Below are 9,425 nucleotides of genomic sequence, written 5' to 3'. Positions count from 1 at the left end.
GCAAAAATATTCTCAAATCATATATTTCATAAGGGCTTAGTATCCAAAATATATGAAAAGCTTACACAACTCACTAACAAAACACAATCTGATTTTAGAATGGGCAGAGGAACTGAATAGACACTTTTTCCAAAGAAGACATCCAAATAGCCAACAGGTACATTAGAAAGTGCTCGACATCAGGAAAATGCAAATCCAAACCAGAATGAGATATCACCTCACACCTGCTGTTTTGCTCTGATCAAAAAGAAAAGAGATAATAAGCCCTGATGAGGACGTGGAGGAAAAGGAATCCTAGTTCACTGCTGGAATTGGCGCAGCCACTATGGACTCCCTGAGGAGTTTTCTCAAAGAATGAAAATAGAACTACCATAGGACCCAGCGATCCCATTTCTGGGTATATATGCAAAGGGAATGAAAACAGCTGGAAAAGCTAGCTACACTGCCATGTTCTTTGCAGTATTACTCACAATAGCCCAGAGAGTGAATACATAAAAAGTTGTGGCACATGTGTGTAATGGAGTTTTCCTCAGCCATGAGAGAGAATGAAATTCTGCCATTTGTGACAACATGGATGGACCTTGGAGGTGTTAGGCTGAGTGAAGGAAGCCAGACAGAGAAAGATAAATACTGTGTGGTATCACTTATATGTGGACTCTTTATTTTTTAAAAGACTTTATTTATTTATCTGAGAGAGATGGAGAGAGAGATATCACAAGCAGGGAAGAGGGAGAAGCAGGCTCCCCACTGAATAAGGAGCCCGATGCAGAACTCCATCCCAGGACCCTGGGATCATGACCTGAGCCGAAGGCAGAGGATTTAACCAACTGAGACACCAGAAGACCATATGTGGAATCTTTAAAAAACAAACAAACAAACAAACAAACAAAAAGTCAAGCTGACAGAAACAAGAGTAGAAAAGTGGTTGCTGGTGGTTGGGCTGGGGGTGGAAATAGGGAAGGCAGGTAAAAGGGTATAAACTTTCAGATAAGAGATGAATAAAGTCTGAGGATCTAATGGAAAACATGGTGACTGTGGTTGATAAGAAACACTGTGTTAGGGACGCCTGGGTGGCTCAGTTGGTTAGGCGGCTGACTTCGGCTCAGGTCATGATCCCAGCGTCCTGGGATCGAGTCCCACATCGGGCTCCTTGCTTGGCGGGGAGCCTGCTTCTCCCTCTGTCTCGGCCTGCCATTCTGTCTGCCTGTGCTCGCTCTTGCTCCCTCTCTCTCTCTGACAAATAAATAAAATCTTTAAAAAAAAAAGAAACACTGTGTTATACAATTGAAATTTGCTGAGATGATAAACTTAAATGGTCTCACCAAGAGAACAAAACAAAATTAGTATGCGAGGCGATGGACGTGTTAATTAACTACATGGAGAGAATCCTTTACAGTGTGTAGGTATATCGAATCACCATGGTATATGTACACTTGAAATATCTTACAATTTTACATGTCAATTATGCCTCCATCAAGCTGAAAAAGAAGAAACAAAAGGCTACTACTTTTTTAATTAAAATATTTAAATACTCCTCACCACAGAAATACTAGCTCTATGTTACTAGTTAATGTAACTGCTAGCTGATGCTAGTAATAAAATTTCTTTTGTTCACATAAATTCTGATGGCGGTTGGCGGGGCCATTGCTCTCAGGTGACGCAGGGATCAAGGCTCCTTCCCTCTTTTGGCTTCATCCTTGAAACACAGGGTCACCATGTTTGCTGCTGAGTGGAAGAGAGAGCGTGGAAGGAGCCCTCTGGCTTCTGCCTAATGACATATGGACTGGCGATGTAGTTTCACCCTGTGTCCAGGAAGGAGAGAAAAAGAAGATGTGGATAAACACTTTAGTCTCTCCCATAGGCTGACACATTGGTAGGTACTCAATAAAAACCCACCATTATAATTTGTTGTGAGAACAACTTCCTTTCCAACACAGGATCTTGTGGTTTCCAGAGGCTCCTGTAAAGGTCAGAAGGGAGCATTTACCCTTCTTCACTCACAAGCTCTTTTGAGCCCTGCCCTTCGCAATAACCGCTGTAATGTCAGTAGGCTGAGAATTTTCCCCTTCCTTTTGATGCATGGTCAAAATCTTAACTTGTGAGTCTCTCTTCTCCACAGGTGCCCTTAACCAGACTGAAAACCAGGATTTTCCTGGCTGGAAGGTCCACAGACACACAGGCAATAGGAGGATATATTATTTTTTTTTCTTTTGAGAGAGTTAGCATTGTCTACCAGGGAACCAATTTTTACTTCTAGGAGGGTTCCCGGGTTTTAGGGATTCACCTTCAGTAGATGTTTTTAATCTAGGTAAGCGGACTTATCTGGGTATCTGTTCCCTGACCAGTTTCAAAAAGACATCCATTTAAAATTCTACTGCAACTATCAGAGTGGTTTTAAAGGAAACTCTAATTTCAGGGTTAGAGCCTCCAAACCAGGAGGTTATGTGTCAAGTCGGACTCTACTCACCAGCCCACTTGGAAAACACTTTGAGTGTGTGTTTAGGAGGCCAGTGGGGAATGACTAGGCATTGAAACACCATGTCCAAAGTGAACATCTAGTTCGAAGGGACTGTTGCTATCCCAGAGGTGCCAGGGTGAGGGACGGGGGGCATGGGGGTTTCTTCAAGGAACAGCAATGTGTTATGTCAGGGGAAGAACAGGCGATTCTAGACTGTTCCACTGGGAGAAAAGCATAGCCTTCAGAGGATGATTTATCAGGGAGCTAGTGACCTGATCAGGTTCCAGAGTTGGACAGGAGGGCACAGTGGGGAAAACCAAGGGACAGTACCGCCGTGTGGGAACGTGCTGGAACCAGACAGAAATAGAGTCAGCTCTCAAGGGGGACCCTGGGATTTGGAGAAGAGGAATCTATGTTGACATCCTGCTTGATTTGCATTGTCACCTTCCTTCTTAGGTCTGCCTTCAGTATCTTGGGACAGAGACCTTCTTTTTCTGGCCCGAGAGACATTCTAGAGAACTGAGAAGAGAAATGAATGAACTAAGAGATGCAAGATGCCTCAGGCTGGGAGTGGGAACCGCACGGCCACCAGATGAATTCAGACTACGGGTCTAGTCCCAGCTCTGTCTCATGGACCTGGGGAAATCTTCAAGTGCTATGAACCTTCGGCTCGTCATCTCCGAGGTAAATTGGGTGAGGCCCTTCTTGTAGGACTGCGGGAATGTGTGTGATGTGAGTCATACCAGCATATATCACACCCCGATAAAATGCTGAGGAGGCTGCCTCCTGGGTAGAAACCCTAACGTATGATTTTTCAGGCCTGACCCAGGACATTTCAAAGGCATAACCTGGCAGGCCTCATGCTGAGAAGCGACCCTCCCCACATCAGACTCGGCCCTTCTCATAGGTGCATTCCTGGCCCCCTGCTTTCATTCTCAAGTGTCTTTATCTGAGGCCTTGGACAGAGATCTTCTGGGCTTCTACTTAGCCCTCCTTAAGCGGGGGGGAGGAGGAATCCTTGAAGACACTTTTCCCACCTGCCTTAGCCACTCCCCCTTGCCTTCCTCTGACTTCAGGGTGCATACGACTGCCCTGAGCATTTGTTTTGGCTCTTTTGACAGTGAGGTGACCCCCATGTCCGCGCTCGCCCACCTGACTCTTGGCTGGGGCACTGTGACTGGGAAAAAACTTCATAGAAGGAATGGCGCTTCCTCCTGTTCTTGCTCTTGCTTAAAGTAGCACCGGAAGTGATCGGGCTTAGCTCTGCTGTGTCTGGCTTGTGGCTTCAGTCAGCAGCTCTGACACCTGGCAGCTTAGCTCTTGGCCCCCCCAGCTCCTGAAAATGACCGTTGCTTCTACTGTGACTTTGCCCCAGGGCCTTCCGTCCTCTCCTCTGGGCATTTGTTTCGTTATCAAATCTCCTTGAATTCACTCAAGTCAAAGACCAGCTCCTTCCATCCCCGCCAGCTGCTCCTCCATCCAAAACACTACTTCCGTTCATTCCACCCCCTCCTCCAAAAAAACTAGTCCTTGCTTAGAGAGAGCTAACATCCACTTACAGTAACCTGGGCCTAATGGCATTTTAATGGAGCAGGTCTGCTTGAATAGACCAGGGAAAGGGCACCTGGGTGGCTCAGTCATTAAGCGTCTGCCTTTGGCACAGGTCATGATCTCTGAGTCCTGGGATCGAGCCCCACATCGGGTTCCCTGCTCAGCGGCGAGCCTGCTTCTCCCTCTCCCACTCCCCCTGATTGTGTTCCTGCTCTTGCTTTCTCTCTCTGTGTCAAATAAATAAATAAAATCTTTAAAAAAAAAAAACAGACCAGGGAAAAGATGCCTTCCTAGTGGCTTCTTGGCATCACTTCAAGGAATATCACCCTATTTCTCTAGAAATCCTTGTGGAACATCTGGTTCATTCATGGCGTTCAACTACATATTCCTAAACCTGATGAACAACTATGAATGTGTGACCACTGTCATTCATACAGTTAGATTCTGAAGCTAATTAAAGTTTCTATTACAAGAAATGGTATGAGGGGCACCTGGCCTGCTTAGTCAGTAGAAATGCGACTCTTAATCTCAGGGCTGTGAGTTTAAGTCCCACATTGGTTGTAGAGATTACATAAAAATGAAAATTTATTTAAAAAAAAAAGAGGGGGCGCCTGGGTGGCTCAGTAGGTGAAGTGTCTACCTTCAGCTCAGATCATGATCTCAGGGTCCTTGGATCGAGTCGCATGTTGGGCTCCCTGCTCAGCAGGGCCCAGCTCTATGCTACTTGGATATTTGGCTATTGTCTTCAAACGAAAAGAGAAGAATCTTCTCCAGACTTCACTTAGGGCAGGAGAAGCTGCAGGATGGAACACAGGAACTTTCACTGGTCATGGCAGTAGTGCCGTCAGTGACAGCAACTCTGGCCTGGGTTCTCTTTCTCAGCTTGCAGAACTTCCTCAGACTAGCATGGGAAGGAAGTGGGATCAGTGCCATTGACCTTGGCTGAAAACTGTTGGACTTCCATCTTGCTGGTTTCTGCGTGGGCCCTGGGACCCCACAGGAACCGTAGCGGGCAGGGTCACAGCCGGGACCTGCCGGTACTCCAGGTACCCTTCCTGCACCCAGACGTTGGTCAGGAGCTCCCGGGGCTCCCCGTAGATGATGTGCTCCTCGCCGGCATACACCCCCATGATCCCCAGTGCTTCCCACACCACCTCCTCGGGGGCACGGTCGCCCTCCAGGAGGATCACCGCCAGGAGCACCACCAGGAGGCCGGTCTAGGGCGGGCCCTGCTCACCGCTCAGCATCGCATCGCATAGCAGTGGCTGGCCGGGTCTACTTCCTTCACATCGATGCCAAAGACAACCTCCGTGCACTCATAGGCCTTCTTGAAGATCACAGGGAAGTGGCCCTTGTGCTCTTTGGTGACACTCTTCAGCCTTTCTGCCTCTTTGATGGGCTCCTTTGTTATCTACTTGACACTCAGGAACCACCCTTGTTTGGCCACCTTTTTGTAAAGTGCATCCCTGAGCAAAGATTTAGGTGCTGGTGGAGCCCCTTCTCTTGGCTTCTAGAACACTCATCAGATTGACTCAATGGAGTGGCTGTGATGGCAGTGGGGGAGAAGCTGGCTCTCTGAGAACCATTGGGAATACTTGGTTTGCCAGCAGCAGGCACCACATCTGGGAGGCCCGGGATCAAAGGAGAGAGAAGAGGAGGTTGTGGCTCTACCTCCTGAGACATGAGACCCTGCACACAGGCGCCAGGCCTGTCTTGGGGCCTGAATGTCTTCCTCAGGTTTGCAGCCCTCCCTCTTCCAGCCCAGAGGCATGATGACTTATACTGGGGCCCGCTTGCAGGAGGGTGGGCAGTGGGGATCCCCAGACGTTGGCAAGAGAGAGGGAAAGCATCAGTGGCCTCAGCTGAGAAATTCATCCATGACAGCTCAGGTAAATCTTTTTAGTGGTGCTCATGGGCCTCACAGGGTTCCTGTTCTCCTGGCTGGCTCATTTCTGAAGAACTGAAAGAGGAATTGAGATAGCTCCTCAGGGAGCAGCTGGCACAGCCTGAGGTCAGGTCAGAAGCCTGAGGTCAGGCTAGAAGCCTAAGGCTTCTAGGGCTGAGAGTAGGCCATGGACGGTCAGGCACTGTGGGTCCCATCTTCTGGGGCCCTTGGTAGACATTCAGGTCATGCCCCTCACCTTGACTCCTGGCACTGTGTCGGCCTTCAATGATAAGCTGACCTGACAACATGGGCCTCAGACCAAGGCTTTCACCTTCCAGTTTCTAGAGCTCCTAGAAGGAGAATTGAAGGGGCAGCTCAGGGTGTGACTACAGGCTCAGTCCTGGGTCCCCAGAGCTGACAGGAGGGCCGGGGCCAGACTCTGAGTTCCCCACTGTTCTAGCGTAGATGGTTCTCTTGGTACTCAGAGTCCTAATCTTTCTTCTGCCAAGGTCTGGGCCCCACCAATCTGCTGAACTCCTCTGACTTTCTCCGGAGGAAGAAGTGAGGGGCACCACATCAGGTATAATTGCCCAGGGTCTCCCAGGGCTTATAGCAGGGGCCTCCTTTATCTGTGGTGGGAGGGCCCATTATGTTATTAATATTTCCTCCCGACGGGGCCTGCTCCATCCTCTACCTCAGCTGACCTGACTTTGCACCCTCAGATTGAAGGCCTCCCTCTCTGAAAGGAACTACCAGCTGCAGCCCCATGGGGAAAGGGATAGCTCAGGACCACTGGCCACCTCTAATCAGAGTCTTCCAGGTATGACAGCAGGGGCTGGGCTCATCTGTTCTGGGACAGGAGTACCTGCAGTCCCTTCTTGGGGTATTCAGTTTTATATCTGTATCCCATGCCCACCATGTCCTTTTCTCAGACCTCCCTGAGGCGACTGAGAAAAAGAGTGAAAAGATGCCACATCCAGCTACTTTTGCCTCAGGTCTCCCAGGCCTGGCAGCCGGAGAGGGCGGGTGGGATGGGGAGGTATTCTCAGTCCTCTTCAGTGTAGTCACAACGACCGCTGACAGGACTTTGGCCACCCATATTCCGTCAACCCAAGAATTCTTCCCTCAGGCCATGGTCCCAGTCTCCCAGGGCCTCCTCTGTCTGTAGCGGGAGTTTCCCTGCTTTTCCTCAGAGCCCTCACTTGGATACCTAGAGAATGACTGAGATACCCCAACTCAGAACTAGGGGCGTCCCCACAAAAATCTGCCCTGACCCCTGTTGTCAGTCCTGGAGATCCTGGCCGGGATCCTATTTCCACCTGACAGGGCCTGGGACGTGGGATCCCTCCCTTTGCTGACCCGAGTCCAGTCACCCCAGCTGAAGCCTCTTCTTCAGACTCCAGAGGTCGAAGTCAGGAAACGCTAAATCCAAGGACCCCACCTCGGGCTTCCCTGGGTCGAAGCAGGCCCACTGGGGCTGGGGTCCATTGGGCTGTGCGGTGGGAGGTCAGCTGAGCCTTCCTCAGGATCATCGCTTTGCTGCCTGGCACTGGCCGAGCCCTCTCCCTCCGCACACCCTGAAATCAAGGCTGCATGTCCCAGTTCCCAGAACTGCCAGTGAGGGGGGCGCTTTACTTATCCTCAGAGCCTTGCTCAGTGTCCTGTTCTTAAAGTTCATCTCCTACACTGCTGTGGCTGAGCAGCGTGATTTGGGGGAGTCCCTGCTCTTTGGAGGTTATTCAATATTGCATCGTTGCCCTAATACCTGCTATTCCCTCTTCAGAACATTCTTTCGATTCTATTACAATATTTTTTTGAAGGCCGGGCTTCACTGGCTAAAGTGATTTCAGGTGATTATTAATGGAGTCTGAAGTCATACAGCATCAATCAACCTAATTTTTCCTGATACCTGATACTCCCCAGCGGTTATTGGCCTCCGTGCTCTGAGATGATGTCTCAGATTCCTTCAGTGAAACAGCGCAGAAGTTTAAACAAGTTTCTCCCCCTATCCCGTCATCTGCCATCTATTGAAGACCGTGGGCTCTCCTGAACTTCACCGCTGCCTCCCCCTCCCAGCCCCCAAACACAGCTACCAGTTCAACACAGGGACTTCTCATGGTCTGCTTCGATTTTGTTGTTGATAGGCTGAAAAATGTTCCTCCAAACATACCATCTCCCAGTCCCTAGAACCTGTAAATGCTGCGTTCTTTGGGAAAAGGGTCTTTGCAGTTGTGGTTAACTTAAGAATCTTTCGATCCTTCATGATTACCCAGGTGTGCCCTAAATGCAATCACTTGTCTCTTCAGAAGAGGGAAGCAGAAGGATCGTCAGAGAAGGCAAGGTGAGGAGAGAGCAGGGGGAGATCTGAAGATGTTGACCTTGAAGATGGCCATTACATTGCCACAAAGACAAAGAGAGCCAGTAGCTACCAGAAGCTGCAAGAAGCAAGGACAGGATTCTAGCCTAGGGCCTCAAAGGGACTGTGGCCCTGCCAGCGTCTTGATTTCAGGTCAGTGAAAGTGATTTTGGGCTTTTGGCTTCGGGAACTGTAAGAGTTTATTTCTGCTGTTTAAGCCTCCCAGTTCGTGGCAGTTTGATAACAACAGATCTAGGAAGTTAATACATTGTGGTTCCCATTCTCCCTTCTGTAGTTTTCCAGGGTTGATTTTTGGGAATGGAAGACAACAGCACAAACTTGGTTATCACTAACTATAGTTAAGGCACTACATCTGTAAATAATTTAGGGAGAATTAACATCTTTATAGCATTATTCACATTAGATAATATGGTATATATCTCTATTTGGGACTCCTTTTGTCTGAATCCATCAGTTAAATTTTGTATTTGTCTCCATAAAGATCTCATACTTTTTTGTGATTTGTAGTTCTTCTTAGGAAACTTTTGGATTTTGTTCCTATTGTGAATGGAATATTATGTATTACATACTGTAAGTAATTACTGCTTTTGCGTGGTAAGGCTCTGGATTTTGCGATATACCGCCTTTCTGAAGTCCCTTATCCGAGTGTATTCCACACACCTCTTCCTTTTAATTTTCTAGGCAAATGGTCATCTTGTTAACAAATGGTATCTCTCTTCAATATTCATATCTCTATTTTGACATCCACATCTCTGGCTTTGTGTTCCAGTGCAGTTTTAAACACTAACAATGAGAGTATAGATCTGCCTTGTTTCTGACTTTAAGGAGAACGCTCCTAATATTTCCCCTCTAACTATGCAGTAGAATTTAGGAAAAGGAAGCTCCATTCTATTCTTAGTTTGCCGGAGTTTGTACCATGAACACATGCTGAATTTCTTTCAAAGGCTTTTTCTATGCTCACTGGCAATAACACTTGTTCCCCTCTAATTTGTTAATGTAGGGAATTAACAGTTGAAAGTCTTCAGTGTGAAGTCATATTTTCATTCCTTGGACACAGCCTGTTTGCTCACTTAATTCACTGCTCTCTTGACTGTTATATTTTATTTAAGAAATTTATTGTCATATGAATGACCTTGGCTCAAGTGTTCTGTTAG

At 47.9% G+C, this 9,425-nt stretch overlaps 1 pseudogene; it reads right to left on the bottom strand.

The window, feature by feature from the left end:
- Window positions 1–4,786: 4,786 nt before the first annotated feature.
- Window positions 4,787–5,692, bottom strand: LOC122897543 (annotated as a pseudogene).
- Between the last annotated feature and the right edge of the window lie 3,733 nt (window positions 5,693–9,425).

The sequence above is a fragment of the Neovison vison genome, chromosome X (genome assembly GCF_020171115.1).
Source record: "Neovison vison isolate M4711 chromosome X, ASM_NN_V1, whole genome shotgun sequence".
Taxonomy (NCBI): domain Eukaryota; kingdom Metazoa; phylum Chordata; class Mammalia; order Carnivora; family Mustelidae; genus Neogale; species Neogale vison.
The sequence above is the reverse complement of the archived record's forward strand: the minus strand, read 5'-3'. Positions and strand labels throughout refer to the sequence as shown.